The sequence below is a fragment of the Rhinopithecus roxellana genome, chromosome 11, assembly GCF_007565055.1.
Source record: "Rhinopithecus roxellana isolate Shanxi Qingling chromosome 11, ASM756505v1, whole genome shotgun sequence".
Lineage (NCBI taxonomy): Eukaryota > Metazoa > Chordata > Mammalia > Primates > Cercopithecidae > Rhinopithecus > Rhinopithecus roxellana.
The window spans coordinates 44,726,832-44,742,314 of NC_044559.1; the positions used below are offsets into that span (position 1 = coordinate 44,726,832).

General features: G+C 48.2%; 1 pseudogene; it reads left to right on the top strand.

Annotated features, from left to right (window-relative positions):
* Positions 1 to 1,004: 1,004 nt before the first annotated feature.
* LOC104657748 lies at positions 1,005 to 2,086 on the top strand (annotated as a pseudogene).
* Positions 2,087 to 15,483: the final 13,397 nt, after the last annotated feature.

Sequence of the window (15,483 nt, forward strand, 5' to 3'; positions counted from 1 at the left end):
GATAGGGACAATTTACTGTGTTCTGAAAGGTGTGCAGGGACCTGGTTCAGTCTTTGACATCGTGGCTGAATCACAAGTACCCTGAACATCTCATTCCTTCCAAAATGGGTTTGCTGCCTGCGTGCCTTCCTTCTTCCTATGACCCTGGAAGAGATTGCTCCGGAAGGTGCCCACTTTGTGGATGGGAAGCGTCAGAGGCAAGACTCCAGGCATATCAGTGTGTCTGTAGACATGGACCTGTGGCTGCCGTCTTCTGCCTCTTGGTCAGGTAGTTGTCACTCAGCTACGTTTTTGCTCTGGATCCTTCCGGTGGGCTTGGCCAACCTCCTCCCATGTGCCAGCCACACTGAGGCCGTCTCAACCCTGGCTGCTCATTAAAATCACCTGCAGAGCTCTTGAACCCTACCACTGGCCCCAGCCCTGCTCCAGAAGCCCTGGGGGTGGGCCCTGGCCATGGTATTTGCTAAAGCTCCCCAGGGATTCTGAAGTGCAGCCAAGGGGAAGATCCATTGATAAGAGAAATGTCATTTCAGGGAATTGATAGTTAAGCCTCATGAGGTCTCCTCACTTGGCCCCATCCCAGCCATGGGGCTAAGTTAAAAGCAGGACTTTAAAGGCCAGCCAGCAGGACCTGATCTGCCTGCCTAATGAGGTGGATCGATCACTTTAGGCTAGGAGTTTGAGACCAGCCTGACCAACTTGGTGAAATGCTGCCTCTACTAAAAATACCAAAATTAGCCAGGCGTGGTGGTGCACGCCTATAATTCCAGTTATTTGGAAGGCTGAGGCATGAGAATTGCTTGAACCTGGGAGGCAGAGTTTGCAGTAAGCCAAGATCATGTCACTGCACTCCAGCCTGGGTGACAGAACCAGACCCTGTCTCAAAAAAAAATAAAAAATAAAAAGAAAGCTGGTGTGATTCCATCCTGCGCAGCTGTTCTCTTGAGCAGTGGTTGTTTACCTCCGTCCGCCTTCTCTGCCACCTAAGTGCATGCCGCCACCTGATGGAAAATTCGATGGACATGAGTCCCCTGAGGCCCCAGAACTATCTTTTCAGTTGTGAACTTAAGGCCAACAAAGATGATCACTTCGAGGTGGGTAATGATGAAACTGAGCACCAGTTATCTTTAAGAATCATCAGTTTGCTGGGCGCGGTGGCTCACGCCTGTAATCCCAGCACTTTGGGAAGCTGAGGAGGGCAGATCACAAGGTCAGGAGATCAAGACCATCCTGGCTAACATGGCAAAACCCTGTCTCTACTAAAAATACAAAAGATTAGCCGGACATGGTGACAGGCACCTGTAGTCCCAGCTACTTGGGAGGCTGAAGCAGGAGAATGGCGTGAACCTGGGACACGGAGCTTGCAGCGAGCCGAGATCGCGCCACTGCACTCCAGCCTGGGGGACAGAGCGAGACTCCGTCTCAAAAAAAAAAAAAAAAAAAAAAGAAAAAAGAAAAAAGAACGATCAGTTTACGGGCTGGTGCAAAGGATGATTGCACATTGTTGAAGCAGAGGCAATGAATTACGAAGGCAGTCCAATTAAAGTAACACTGGCAACTTTGAAAATGTCTGTACGGTCAATGGTTTCCCTTGGGGGCTTTGAAATCACACTACCAGTGGTCTTACGGTTGAAATGTGGCTCAGGGCCAGGGCATATTAGTGGACAGCACTGAGTAGCTGTGGAGGAAGATGCAGTCAGAAGATGAAGAGGAGGAAGATGTGAAACTCTTAAATATATCTGGGAAGCAGTCTGCCCCTGGCGGTGGTAGCAAGGTTCCACAGAAAAAAAGTAAAACTTGCTGCTGATGAAGATGAAGAAGATGATGATGATGGTGATGAAGATGATGATGATTTTGATGACGAGGAAACTGAAGAAAAAGCGCCAGTGGAGAAATCTGTACGAGATGCTCCAGCCAAAAATGCACACAAGTCAAATCAGAATGGAAAAGACTCAAAACCATCAACACCAAGATCAAAAAGACAAGAATCCTTCAAAAAACGGGAAAAAACTAAAATACCAAAAGATCTAGTTCTGTAGAAGATATCAAAGCAAAAGTGCAAGGAAGTATAGAAAAAGCACATTGAACAGTCCTGGGCACTACTGATAAATTAAGCCCAAAGATGGGGAGAAAGGAAAAGGAGAGACAAATGTAGCCCATACTGAGTGTCATCAACAATCCAGACTGTAGTCTTCTATTTTAATCTCAATCCCCTTTTCTGATTTGCCATGGATGCCTCTTCAGGCTGGAAACAATCTCACTCTTGGTTCCCTAAAGCACTTTCTTCTGACTGCTGTGATTCGGTGAACTTTGCCCTTTGCTTTCTATTACTTGCGCATTTGCCTCACCTCTGACCATGTTTTAAATCACCTTTGTATCTCCTTAGCTGCTCAATAAATATTTGAATTAAAAAAAAAGAAGCCGGGCACGGTGGCTCACGCTTGTAATCCTAGCACTTTGGGAGGCTGAGGCGGGCGGATCACCTGAGGTCAGGAGTTCGAGACCAGCCTGACCAACACGGTGAAACCCCGCCTCTACTAAAAACACAAAAATTAGCTGGGCCTGGTGGCCGGCACCTGTAGTCCCAGCTACACGGGAGGCTGAGGCAGGAGAATCGCTTGAACCTGGGAGGCGGAGGTTGTAGTGAGCCGAGATGGCGCCACTGCACTCCAGCCTGGGCGACAGAGTAAGACTGTCTCAAAAAACAAAACAAACAAAAAAAAAAACCTAGTGTTTGGGAAAGTGTTTATAACCTATAAAGAGCAAGATTTGTCTATTTTTAACGTCCTCCCTTCCACCCTTTTCCTTCCTTCCTTTCTTCTTCCCTTCCTTCTTTTCCTCCTTCCATTTTTTTTTTCTTTTAGATTCTCCCACTTTCTCCCACTGAATACCCTCAGACTTTGCCCCCTTGCCTGCCACACTCTTGCAATTGCTTCAGTCTTGAAAGCGAATGCTTCTGACCCTAACTTTCCTCCGGAAGCCCCTTCAACTTTCCCCTGCGGCAGCTCAGAGAATCTCAGAGCCTTGCTGTCAGCAGATGGTGGCCTGCACCTTCACCTGCCTGTTAGGGAATGGCTCACCTGAGTCTTTCCTTCCTTCTCTCTCTCTTTCTCTCTCTCTTTCTCTCGCTCTCTTTCTCTCTCTCTTTCTCTCGCTCTCTTTCTTTCCTTCCTCCCTCCCTCCCTCCCTCCCTCCCTCCCTTCCTTCCTTCCTTCCTTCCTTCCTTCCTTCCTTCCTTCCTTCTTTCCTTCCTTCCTTCTTTCTTTCCTTTCTTGAGACAGAGTTTCACTCTGTTGCCCAGGCTGGAGTGCAGTGGCATGATTTTGGCTCACTGTAACCTCTGCCTCCCAGGTTCAAGTGATTCTTCTGCCTCAGCCTCCCAGGTAGCTGGAATTACAGGAGCCTACCACCATGCCTGGCTAGTTTTTATATTTTTATTAGAGACGGGGTTTCACCATGTTGGCCAGGCTGGTCTCCAACTCCTGACCTCAGGTGATTTGCCCACCTCGGCCTCCCAAAGTGCTGGGATTACAGGCATGAGCCACCATGCCAGGCCTCACCTGAGTCTTTACAGCCACAGACTGGTGAATGGGGGTGGTGCATTGGGTAGGTAGGTTGGGTGTGGCATGGAGCTGAATGCAGCTAGCAGAGTGCACACACTTGCAGGGCCTCCTTAAACTCAGGCTGGCAATGCCATTGCGGTGTTATTTCTGTCCCTATGTCAGTCAAAGCCATTGAGGCACCCATGGGCTCAAGTGCCTGCCAACCTCAAGCACAGCACCATCACTCTGGGCTCAGTTTCCCATGTTCCAGAGACTCCTCTGAGGCCCTTTCCTGCTATGAAACTGCTGTTCTGGGGCCAGGAGAACCTGAGGGCTGCCCATGTGTCCGGGGTTTCCTGTACCTTCCTGCCTGAAGCATTGGGTGGGCAAGAGAGGACCTCCTCTCCAGCTCCAGCTTGCAAAGTAGCATTGCAGACCCACCTCCTCCGCTGTCCGACAAGAATCCCAGCCGACCACGCCATGTCGGGGGCTGGCTCCATGCAGGGTGCTTGCCACTTTCCACCTCACTGGCTTGTCCTTCCCAAAATGTGGGCCATGCATGAGCCCATCATTTCACCCCTAGTGGTGTCAGTGTGAGTCTTCCAAGAAGACACCAGGACAGGATTAGACATGTTTTTTCCTATGGGGGAAGGATAAGGAGAGGAAGCAGGAGGAGCAGGGAGGACCTTCGGGTGGTAATACAGGTCTCACCTCTGTGCAAGCAGCGGTAAGGAAGGAGGTTTGGATAGAAAGAGTCCCAGGTCCCAGGAGATGGAGACCAGCCTCACCAACATGGTGAAACCCCTTCTCTACTAAAAATACACAAAGTAGCTGGACACGATTGTGGACACCTGTAATCCCAGCTACTCTTGGGGTGGCTGAGGCACAGGGATTGCTTGAACCTGGGGGGCAGAGGTTGCAGTGAGCTGAGATCATGCCGCCGCACTCCAGCCTGGACAACAGAGGGAGACTCTGTTTTGAAAAAAAGAAAGAGGCCGGGCGCGGTGGCTCATGCCTGTAATCCCAGCACTTTGGGAGGCCCAAGGCAGGCAGATCACTTGAGGTCAGGAGTTTGAGACCAGCCTGGCCAACATGGTGAAACCCCATCTCTACCAAAAATACAAAAAATTAGCTAACTGTGGTGGTGGATGCCTGTAGTCCCAGCAACTTGGGAGGCTGAGACAGGAGAATCTCTTAAACTGGGGAGGCGGAGGTTGCAGTGAGCCAAGATCGTGCCACTGTACTTCAGCCTGTCTCAAAAAAAGAGGAAAGAAAGAAAGAAAGAAAGAAAAGGAAAGGAAAGGAAAAGGAAAAGGAAAAGGAAAAGGAAAAGGAAAAGGAAAAGGAAAAGAAAAAGAGTGAGACTTAGGTCTCAGTGCAGCTCTGAGAAAGTCTCAGCCAGGCTGATGGGGAGGCCCAGAGCCCAGAGCCCAGAGCCCAGTGGGGAGTCCTGTGTCCTGCAGGAATGGGCCAGAACTAGCTCCCACCCTCCCCAGTCATGGGCGGGGAGGAGCTAAGAGAAGTGCATCCCAAGGGGCACTGCTGGCTGTTAGCCACCTGGGCCCCCAGTGGGGCAGGTTCTCGTGAGGGAGACATGACTGGTGTGCTTCTGTGGCCATCGCATAAATATTTACCCAATATAAGTGGAAACACCTGTCTACAAAAAGTTATAAAAAAATGTTCTTAGCACCTTTATCATAATCACCACCAACTGGAAACCACCCACCTGCCCATAGACAGGTAAAGTGACAAAGAAATGGGGCCGGGCGGGGTGGCTCACGTCTGTAATCCCAGCACTTTTGGAGGCAGAGGTGGGTGGATCACTAGAGGTCAGGAGTTCAAGACCAGCCTGGCCAACATGAAGAAACCCTGTCTCTACTAAAAATACAAAAAATTTAGCCAGGTGTGGTGGCGTGCACCTGTAGTCCCAGCTACTCAGGAGGCTGAGACAGGAGAATTGCTTGAACCTGGGAGCCGGAGGTTGCAGTGAGCTGACATCGTGCCACTGCACACGCAATGATGGATATGAATTAAAATGAATGAAAGGGCCAGGCGCAGTGGCTGACCCTTTCATGGGAAGCTGACGTGGGCAGATCATTTGAGCCCAGGAACTCAAGATGAGCCTGGGCAATACAGGGAGACCCTATTTCTACAAAAAATTAAAAAATTAGTGGGGCACGGTGGCATGGGCCTGTAGTCCCAGCTACTCAGGAGCTGAGGTGGGAGGATCACTGGAGCCCAGGAGTTCAAGGCTACAGTGAGCTATGATTGTGCCACTGGACTCCAGCCTGGACAACAGAGTGAGACCCCGTTTCTAAAAAAAAAAATTTTTTTAAGTGTAAAAAAAGGAATGAAGTACTGATACATGCAATGATATGGACGAATCTCAGAAACATTACATGGAAGGAAGCAACACACAGGAGAATACATATCATATGATTCCATTTGTAGGAAGTTCAAGAAGGCAAAATTAATCTCTGGTGATAGATGATTAGTGCCTAGTGGATGGAGAGACAGGGACTTGTCTGAGATAATTCAATGGAGTGATGGAATGCTCTAGATCTTGATTTGGGCTTGGTTATACTTTGTCAAAACTAATTGAATTGTACTACAAAGCATATGCATTTTACTGTTGGTAATTTTTACCTCAATAATTTAAAAAAAGCCTCCACTCTATGGATGAGGCTTAGAGAGGTTAAGAGTTTGCCCAAGATGCACAGCAGAAGGGCTCACGTTGGAATCCTGCCTGCCCAGTCCCTAGTGCGTGCCCATCAGGGTCCCAGCTGCCTCATGGCGCCTAACGCTGACTCAAGAGACTCCTGCGCAGCTAGATACACTCCTGGATCCCTCTCCCAGGTGGGAGGCTGAGGCCTCAGGATTCCAGAAGACGCTACAGCTGCTGGTCTGGGGCCCAGTCCCTGTCAACAAAGCTGGGACTTGGCCTGAATCAACCTTCTTCTCCCTAACACCTGGAAACCAGTGATCTTTTCACTGTCTCCATGGTTTTGCCTTTTCCAGAATGTTGTATAGGTGGAATCACACATCATGTAGCCTTTCAGTTGGCTTCTTTCACTTAGCAATATGTATTGAAGTTCAGGTCTTTTCATGGCTTGACAACTCATTTCCTTTTTAGGGCTGAATACTATTCCATTGTCTGGATGTACCACAGTTTACTTATCCATCCACCCATTGAAGGTCATCTTGCTTGCTTTCAATGTGGCAATTATGAATGAAGCAGATATAAACATCCATCTGCAGGTTTTTGTGTAGACATAAATCTTTAACTTACTTGGATAAATGTGTGATTGCTGGATTGTATGGTAAAAGTATGGTTAGTTTTTTAAGAAACTGCCAAACTGTCTTCCAATGAGGTGGTACCATTTTACATTCTCACCAACAATGAATGAGAGTTCTTTTTTTTTTTTTTGAAGATGGAGACTCACCCTAGTCTGTCGCCCAGACTGGAATGCAGTGGTGCAATTTCGGCTCACTGCAACCTCTGCCTCCCAGGTTTAAATGATTCTTCTGCCTCAGCCTCCTGAGTAGTTGGGACTACAGGTGCCCGCCACCACACCCAGCTAATATTTTGTGTTTTTAGTAGAGATGGGGTTTCACCATGTTAGCCAGGATGATCTCGATCTCCTGACCTCATGATCCGCCTACCTCGGCCTCCCAAAGTGCTGGGATTACAGGCACGAGCCACCGCGCCCCGCAGAATGAGAACTCTTGTTTCACATCCTTGCCAGTATCTGGCATTGTCAGTGTTTTGGATTTTAGCCATTCTAATAAGTGTGTGGTGGTGTCTCACTGGTTTTGTGTTTTGTTTTGCTTTTTGAGACACGGTCTCATTCTGTCACCCAGGCTGGAGTGCAGTGGCATGATCACTGCTCACTGCAGCCTTGACCTCCCTGGGCTCAGGTGATGTTCCCGCCTCAGTCTCCTGAGTAGCTGGGACTACAGGTATGGGCCACCATGCCTGGATAATTTTTTGTATTTTTAGCAGAAACAGGTTCCACCATGTTGTCCAGGTTGGTCTTAAACTCCTGAGCTCAAATGATTCATCCACCTTAGCCTCCCGAAGTGCTGGGATTATAGGCATGAGCCACCACTCCTGATCCTCATTGTTATTCAGATTTGTAATTCTCTAATGAATGATGTTGAGCACCTTTTCATATGCTTATTTTCTATCCACATACAGTCTTTGATGAGGTGTTTATTCAGATCTTTTGCCCTTTTTATGATATTTAACTTTAAAAAATATATTTGCTGCTACTGTATAGAAATACAGTTGTTTTTGTACACTGGCCTTCTATTCGTGTTTAACTTATTCTAGTCAGTTTTTGTAGATTCTTACTATTTTCTATGTGAATAACTATATCATACACAAAAACAGTTTTACTTAGTCCTTTCTGGTTTTTTATTTTGTTTTTGTTTTTGTTTTTGTTTTAGACAGAGTCTTGCTGTTGCCCAGGCTGGAGTGCAGTGGCATGATCTCAGCGCACTGCAACCTCCCCCTCCCGGGTTCAAGCAATTCTCTGCCTCAGACTCCCAAGTAGCTGGGATTACAGGCACCTGCCACCAGGCCTAGCTAATTTTTGTATTTTTAGTAGAGATGGGGTTTCACCATCTTGGCCAGAGTGGTCTTAAACTCCTGACCTCGTGATCCACCTGCCTCGGCCTCCCGAAGTGCTGGGATTACAGGTGTGAGCCCCTGCCCCGGCCCCTTTCTGATATTTATGCTTTCTGTTTCTTTTTCTTGCCTTATTGCAGTTCTAGGATTGTGTTTAGGTTTGGTTTTTTGTTTGTTTGTTTTTCTGTACTCATGTTTTCAAGAGATTTTTCTCTCTGAATCTTTCTTTCTTTCTTTTCTTTCCTTCCTTCCTTCCTTCCTTCCTTCCTTCCTTCCTTCCTTCCTTCCTTCCTTCCTTCCTTCCTTCCTTCCTTCCTTCCTTCCCTTCCTCCCTCCCTCCCTCCCTCTCTCTCTTTCTTTTTTCTTTCTTTCTGAGATGGCATCTTGCTGTGTCGCCAGGCAGGAGTACAGTGGCACGATCTTGGTTCACTGCAGCCTCCGCCCTCCAAATTTTAGCAATTCTCCTGCCTCAGCCTCCTGAGTAGCTGACTACAGGTGCGCGCTGCCACGCCTGTATAATTTGTTTGTATTTTCAGTAGAGACAGGATTTCACCATGTTGGCCAGGATGGTCTTGATTTCTTGACCTCGTGATTCACCCTCCTCAGCCTCCCAAAGTGCTGGGATTACAGGCGTGAGCCACCATGCACCAGCCTGAATGTTATTACTTTTTTTTTTTTTTGAGATGGAGTCTTGCTCTATTGCCCAGGCTGGAGTGGAATGCAGTGGCGTGATCTCGGCTCACTGCAAGCTCTGCTTCCTGGGTTCGCGCCATTTTATTGCCTCAGCCTCCCAAGTAGCTGGGACTACAGGTGCCAGCCACCATGCCCAGCTAATTTTTTTTGTATTTGTAGTAGAGATGGGGTTTCACCATGGTCTTGATCTTCTGACCTCATGATCCACCCACCTCGGCCTCCCAGAGTGGTGGGATTACAGGCATGAGTCACTGTGCCCGGCCCCGAATGTTACTTTTTATAGCATCCTATTCTTATTTCATGGATGTGATATCATCTGATATCTCTCATTGATCTTTGTTTTTTTATTTATTTTATTTTATTTTATTTTACTTGAGACAGGGTCTCACTCTGTTGCCCAGGCTGGAGTATAGTAGCACAATATCAGCTCACTGCAACCTCCACCTCCCAGGTTCAAGTAATTTTCCTGCCTCAGACTCCCTAGTAGCTGGGATTATAGGCATCCACCACCATACCCAGCTACTTTTTGTAATTTTAGTAGAGAAGGGGTTTCACCACATTGTCCAAGCTGGTCTCGAACTTCTGACCTCAGGTGATCCCCCTGTGTTGGCCTCACAAAGTGCTGGGATTACAGGTGTAAGCCTCTGTGCCCAGCAATCTTTGTGGTGTTTGTTTATTTGTGACGAAGTTTCGCTCTTGTTGCCCAGGCTGGAGTGCAATGGCACGATCTCAGCCCACCACAACCTCTGCCTCCTGGGTTCAAGCCATTCTCCTGCCTCAGACTCCCGAGTAGCTGGGATTACAGGCATGCGCCACCACGCCTGGCTAATTTTTTGTATATATAGTAGAGATGGGGTTTCTCCATGTTGGTCAGGCTGGCCTTGAACTCCCGACCTCAGGTCATCCACCCGCCTCAGCCTCCCAAAGTGCTGAGATGACAAGCGTGAGCCACTACGCCTGGCCAATCTTTGTTTTTTAAATTTAGTTTTCTTTCTCTACATAGTCTATTTCCTCTAAACTACTTTTTTTCCTCTTTCTTTCAATTTCAGATCAGTTTTCTCAAATTTTCAATAATTCTTGTTTATCTATTTGCAATTAAGACATGGAGGCTAAAACAAACATATTGGAAGCTCTGTGCATACGAGTGCGCCTTGCTGACTTTGTGCTCCTTGGCATGATCAGGTTACCCACTTATTAGGGAACTCCTGTTGTCAATAACTTCAGATACTTCCTCACGGCTAGCCCAATTCCCCAGGAAATAGTCTTCCAGTTTGTTCTTGGAGAGTAACAGCCTGGCTGCCAGCCTTCTAGGAGCCCAGTAGGAGGCTGTGCGGGATTTGAATAACATATTCATGGGCACTTGGTAGGGAGGCCACATCTTCAGCCATGCCCGGCATCCCCCAGTTCAGACATTCTGTTTTACAGAGTTGGGCCTGGGGTGGAGCTGTCAGCCAGCCACATGGACGAGGAAGGCATCTAGGAATCCAATTGATGACTAATAGCTTCCAGCAGCCCTGATTTTAGTCCATTCCCTTTCTCCTCCAGTGCCAGAGGCCCTGGTATTGCCAGCTTCTGTACTTTTTTGAGGTTCTGTAGCATAAACCAAGTTGGCTCTCAGCTCTCCTCTCTGCCGGTGCAGAAACTGCCTTTCTTGGGTCTTCTAAACCAGTTCCCCTCGGCTCACTGGCTTTCTAGTTTCCAAAACGTGGCTGCTGTTTTCCTCTCCTGTTCTCTCTTTGTTGGTTTCCAACTGTGTTTGTTTATTAATCTGTTTATTGTAGGGTTAGTGGGATTTCAGGAGGAAGTGAAGTTAGATACATATGTTCAATCCATCATTTCAACCCAGAAATTCTACTATTACCTTTAATTTACTTAATACAGAAATAAATAGGCCGGGCGCGGTGGCTCACGCCTGTAATCCCAGCACTTTGGGAGGCCAAGGCAGGCGGATCACGAGGTCAGGAGATCGAGACCATCCTGGCTAACACAGTGAAACCCCATCTCTACTAAAAATACAAAAAAATTAGCTGGGCGTGGTGGCCGGCGCCTGTGATCTCTAATCCCAGCTACTCGGGAGGCTGAGGCAGGAGAATGGCGTGAACCCGGGAGGCGGAGCTTGCAGTGAGCTGAGATCTGGCCACTGCACTCCAGCCCGGGCGACAGAGCGAGACTCCATCTCAAAAAAAAAAAAAAAAAAAAAAAAAAAAAAAAAAAAGGAGGGGTTGCTCACGCCTGTAATTCTAGCACTTTAGGAGGCCGAGGCAGGCAGGTTGCTTGAGCTCAGGAGTTTGAAATCAGTCTGGGCAACATGTAAAACCCTGACTCTACAGAAAATGCAAACATTAACTGGGCGTGATGGCATACACCTGTGGTCCCAGCTACTTGGGAGCCTGAGGCGGGAGGATCACTTGAACGGGAGATTGAAGCTGCAGTGCATCATGATCGCGCCACTGCACTCCAGCCTGGGTGACAGACTGAGACCTTGTCTCAAAAAAAAAAATTAATTCATTAAAGAATGTTGGAAAAAGCCAGGTGCAGTGGCTCATGACTGTAATCTCAGCATTTGGGGAGGCTGAGGCTGGCAGATCACTTGAGGTCAGGGGTTCAAGACCAGCCTGGCCAAAATGGTGAAACTCTGTCTCTACTAAAAATACAAAAAAATTACCCAGGCATGGGTGATGCGTGTCTGTAATTCCAGCTACTCAGGAGGCTAAGGCACAAGAATTGCTCAAATCTGGGAGGCGGAGGTGGCAGTGAGCCAAGATCATTGCACTCCAGCCGGGGCGACACAGTGAAACTGTCTCAAAAGAAACAAAAGCAAAAACAAAAATTAGCCAAGTGCGGTGGCTCAGCCCTGTAATCCCAGCACTTTGGGAGGCTGAGGCAGGCAGATCACCTGAGGTCAGGAGTTCAAGACAGGCCTGGCCAACATGGTGAAAACCTGTCTCTACTAAAAATACATAAAATTTAGCCAGGCGTGATGGTGCATGCCTGTAGTCCCAGCAACTCAGGAGGCTGAGGCAGGAGAATTTTTTCAACCCAGAAGGCGGAGATTGCAGTGAGCTGAGATTGTGCCACTGTGCTCCAGCCTGGGTGACACAACAAGACTCTGTCTCAAAAAACAAACAAAGAGTGTTGGGGAAAAGCCTTGCTTTGTCTTCACAGTCATTGCATAAGAGTTCCTGAAAGCAAGATATGGTACTGACAATTCTCTTGTCTGAATAGCTATATTAAGGTGGGACTCAAAAAAAGTATTGCGGACCCACTGCGTACCAGGCCTGAACCATGACTAGTGAGGCTTCAGCTCCGATGACTCCTCCACCAGCCTCTCCTTGGGCCATCTTTACAGGTTCCTGGCTCCAGGAGTCCTAGCACAAACTTCCTGGTCACTTCCAGCCAGTTCTCCCAGTTCCTAGTCCAGCGGGACCTGTGGGGCAGGCCTCCCACTCAGCCCTTCCCACTTGGCTTCTTCTACTGTCCTGATGCTAAGAATAGAATTCTGGAGCTGGTGACCGTGTCGTCACTGACACTTATGTGGGACTTCCTCTTCAGGTTGCTTTCCTCTATTTAGCTAATAAAACGACTTTTGGCCAGGCGTGGTGGCTCAAGCCTGTAATCCCAGCACTTTGGGAGGCCAAGGCGGGCAGATCACCTGAGGTCAAGAGTTTGAGACCAGCCTGGCCAACATGGTGAAACCCCATCTCTACTAAAAACACAAAAATTAGCTGGGTGTGCTGGCGGGTGCCTGTACTCCCAGCTACTCTACTCGGGAGGCCGAGGCAGGAGGTGGGGGTTGCAGTGAGCCAAGATTGCGCCACTACACTCCAGCCTGGACGACAGAGCAAGACTCCGTCTCAAAAAAATAAATAAAGATAGAAAAATAAAACGACTTCAATGACGACAACAAAGCAAAGCCTATTCCTGCGATGGATGTAGTCAAATGACCTGCAGCGGTTGATTGAAATGTAGTCCCATTTGTTTATGTAACTTTTTCTGTCTAGGAAGAAAGCCTGGTGAGTGACAAGGGTCCCCCTATTCCAGAGATAGGACAGGGACACATCACAGCAGAAAGGCAGAGAGAGAGCCAGGCTGGATCTGCAGGTGTGCCCCGCCCCCACCCACGGCACACGTGGGAGTGAAGAGTGGCTGAGAAGGGCGGCCAGACTGGGGGGTAGCAAGCACCTGGCTCTCCTCACACCCTCCCTCCTCAAGGCAAGGAAGTGGGGCACTGACAGGACCATTCTAGGGAGTGGGGTGCTTGCCAGAAGGAGAAACTGCTAGTTCACCGCTCAGGTTGACGTCTGCAGAACTGCAGAGATTCCCCCAGAGGTGCTACTAGTGATGAGTTTAGAAAAGCCTTTGGGCGGGTCAGAGTGGGCCACAGGCTGCCCGTGAAGGAGTGGGGCAGTGGCATGAGAGCTGCAAGTGGGGGAGAGGTGAGTCCCCACCTGTATCAGGGACTTGTTTGTGTCAGAGAGCCCTGGAGGTGTGAGTGGGTCCCTAAACCCACCTCTACCCTCCCCAATTGATCCCAAGAGAAAGTCAGCATTTAGCCACCTGCCACCATAGAGGCATTCGATAACACAGTGAACGTAACAAGCTAAGTAAAAATACACGTGTGATCCTTTGCCCTCCCTTCCTTCTCCATGCCCCAAGCCTGGAGGAGCTGCTGGCAGCAGTCAGCAAGTTGAGGAGGTGGGATGCAGAAGACAGGAAAGATGGGCTCTGGCCCCTCTTTGGGCTCACCTTGGGAGAAGGGGAGAAGCTTGGAACTGGTAATGAAATTGCGGTTTTGATTTAAATCAGACCACACTCTTATTATATAAAATGAGGATGGTTGGCCAACACCTAGAAGCCACTGGGAAGGCATGGGATCTGTTGGAGTGTCCTTCGGGAGGGGAAGAGTCAGCAAAGGAGGTTTGCAAAGCAGCGGTGGGAGGAAAGTATGGCTCACTCCTGACTGCAGCAAGTCCAGCCTCTTTAAGAACTAGGTTACCGGGCCGGGCGCGGTGGCTCAAGCCTGTAATCCCAGCACTTTGGGAGGCTGAGACGGTCGGATCACGAGGTCAGGAGATCGAGACCATCCTGGCTAACACGGTGAAACCCCGTCTCTACTAAAAAATACACAAAAAAACTAGCCGGGCAAGGTGGCAGGCGCCTGTAGTCCCAGCTACTCGGGAGGCTGAGGCAGGAGAATGGCGTGAACCCGGGAGGCGGAGCTTGTAGTGAGCTGAGATCTGGCCACTGCACTCCAGCCTGGGCCACAGAGCGAGACTCCGTCTCAAAAAAAAAAAAAAAAAAAAAAGAACTAGGTTACCCGGCTGGGCACGGTGGCTCACACCCTGTAATCCCGACACTTTGGGAGGCAGAGGCGGGAGGATCAGGAGTTCAAGACCAACCTGGCCAACATGGTAAAACCCTGTATCTACAAAACATACAAAAATTAGCCAGGTATGGTGGCAGGCACCTGTAGTCCCAGCTACTGAGGGGGCTGAGGTGGGAGAATTGCTTGAGCCTGGGAGGCGGACGTTGCAGCGAGCCGAGACTGCGCCACTGCACCCCAGCCTGTGCAACAGAGTGAGACTGCGTCTCAAAAAAAAAAAAAAAAAAAAAAAAAAAAAAAAAAAAAAAGAAAAGAAAAGAAAAAAGAACTGGGTTGCCCTTACTGTGTAATAAAGAAGGTGCCAGAAAGCCCTCTAGTTCTTCCTACTTATCCTTCAAAACTCAGTTCAGGTGGTCCTTCTCTGAGGCACTTTCCTGGACAAGGACTACCTGGCCCCCGTTCCCCCTCTGTCACAGCACACATTTACTCTGCAGTACAGGGTTTATCTGGACACTAAGGGCCACAAGGGCACACACCAGTTCTTACCCCTGCGCTGAGCACATTCTGGCACATGGAGACTGCTCAGTGTTGAGTTAATGAATGAAAAGAAATGAACATGGCAGGCCCGGGTACAGGACCACCTAAAGATAAGTCATATATATATATAAATTAGCCAGGTGTGGTGGTATGTGCCTGTAGTTCCAGCTACTTGGGAGGCTGAGGTAGGAGGATTGCTTGATCCTAGGAGGTCAAGACTGGGGTAAGCTATGATTGCACCACTGCACTTCAGTCTGGGCAATAAAGTGAGAACTGTCTTAAAAAAAAAAGCAAATAAAAAAGGAAACAATAATCAAAAATGGTTAAAAGCATGTTAGCTACTGTAAAGGTTAGGGAAACACAGGCCTTTTTCAAACTCATTAGCAAATTCTGTTTATTAAATGTCCTCATATAGAAATAAGTAGTCCCAACTGTCCCAAGAATTAAAGGGAAATGGAGCAAGTAAAAAGTTCCTCTTCAAAGTTTTCTTTCTTACTAAAGAATAAGTCATAAGTGTTAGAAATAATAGTTTCTTTTAAAGACTAACTCCCTTCAAGCCTTCTTGCTTTGTGCTAATAACTCTTTGTTAAGCCCTATCCTATGTAGCTGTTAAATATAAAGGAATAAGCACATTCTATGTCCTTACACTTTAACCAAAATGCTTGTGCTAGACATGCTCACAGGCATGTAGTACATTCTATGTCCTTGTACTTTAACCAAAATATTTGTACTAGATGTGCTCACAGGCATGCCCCAGC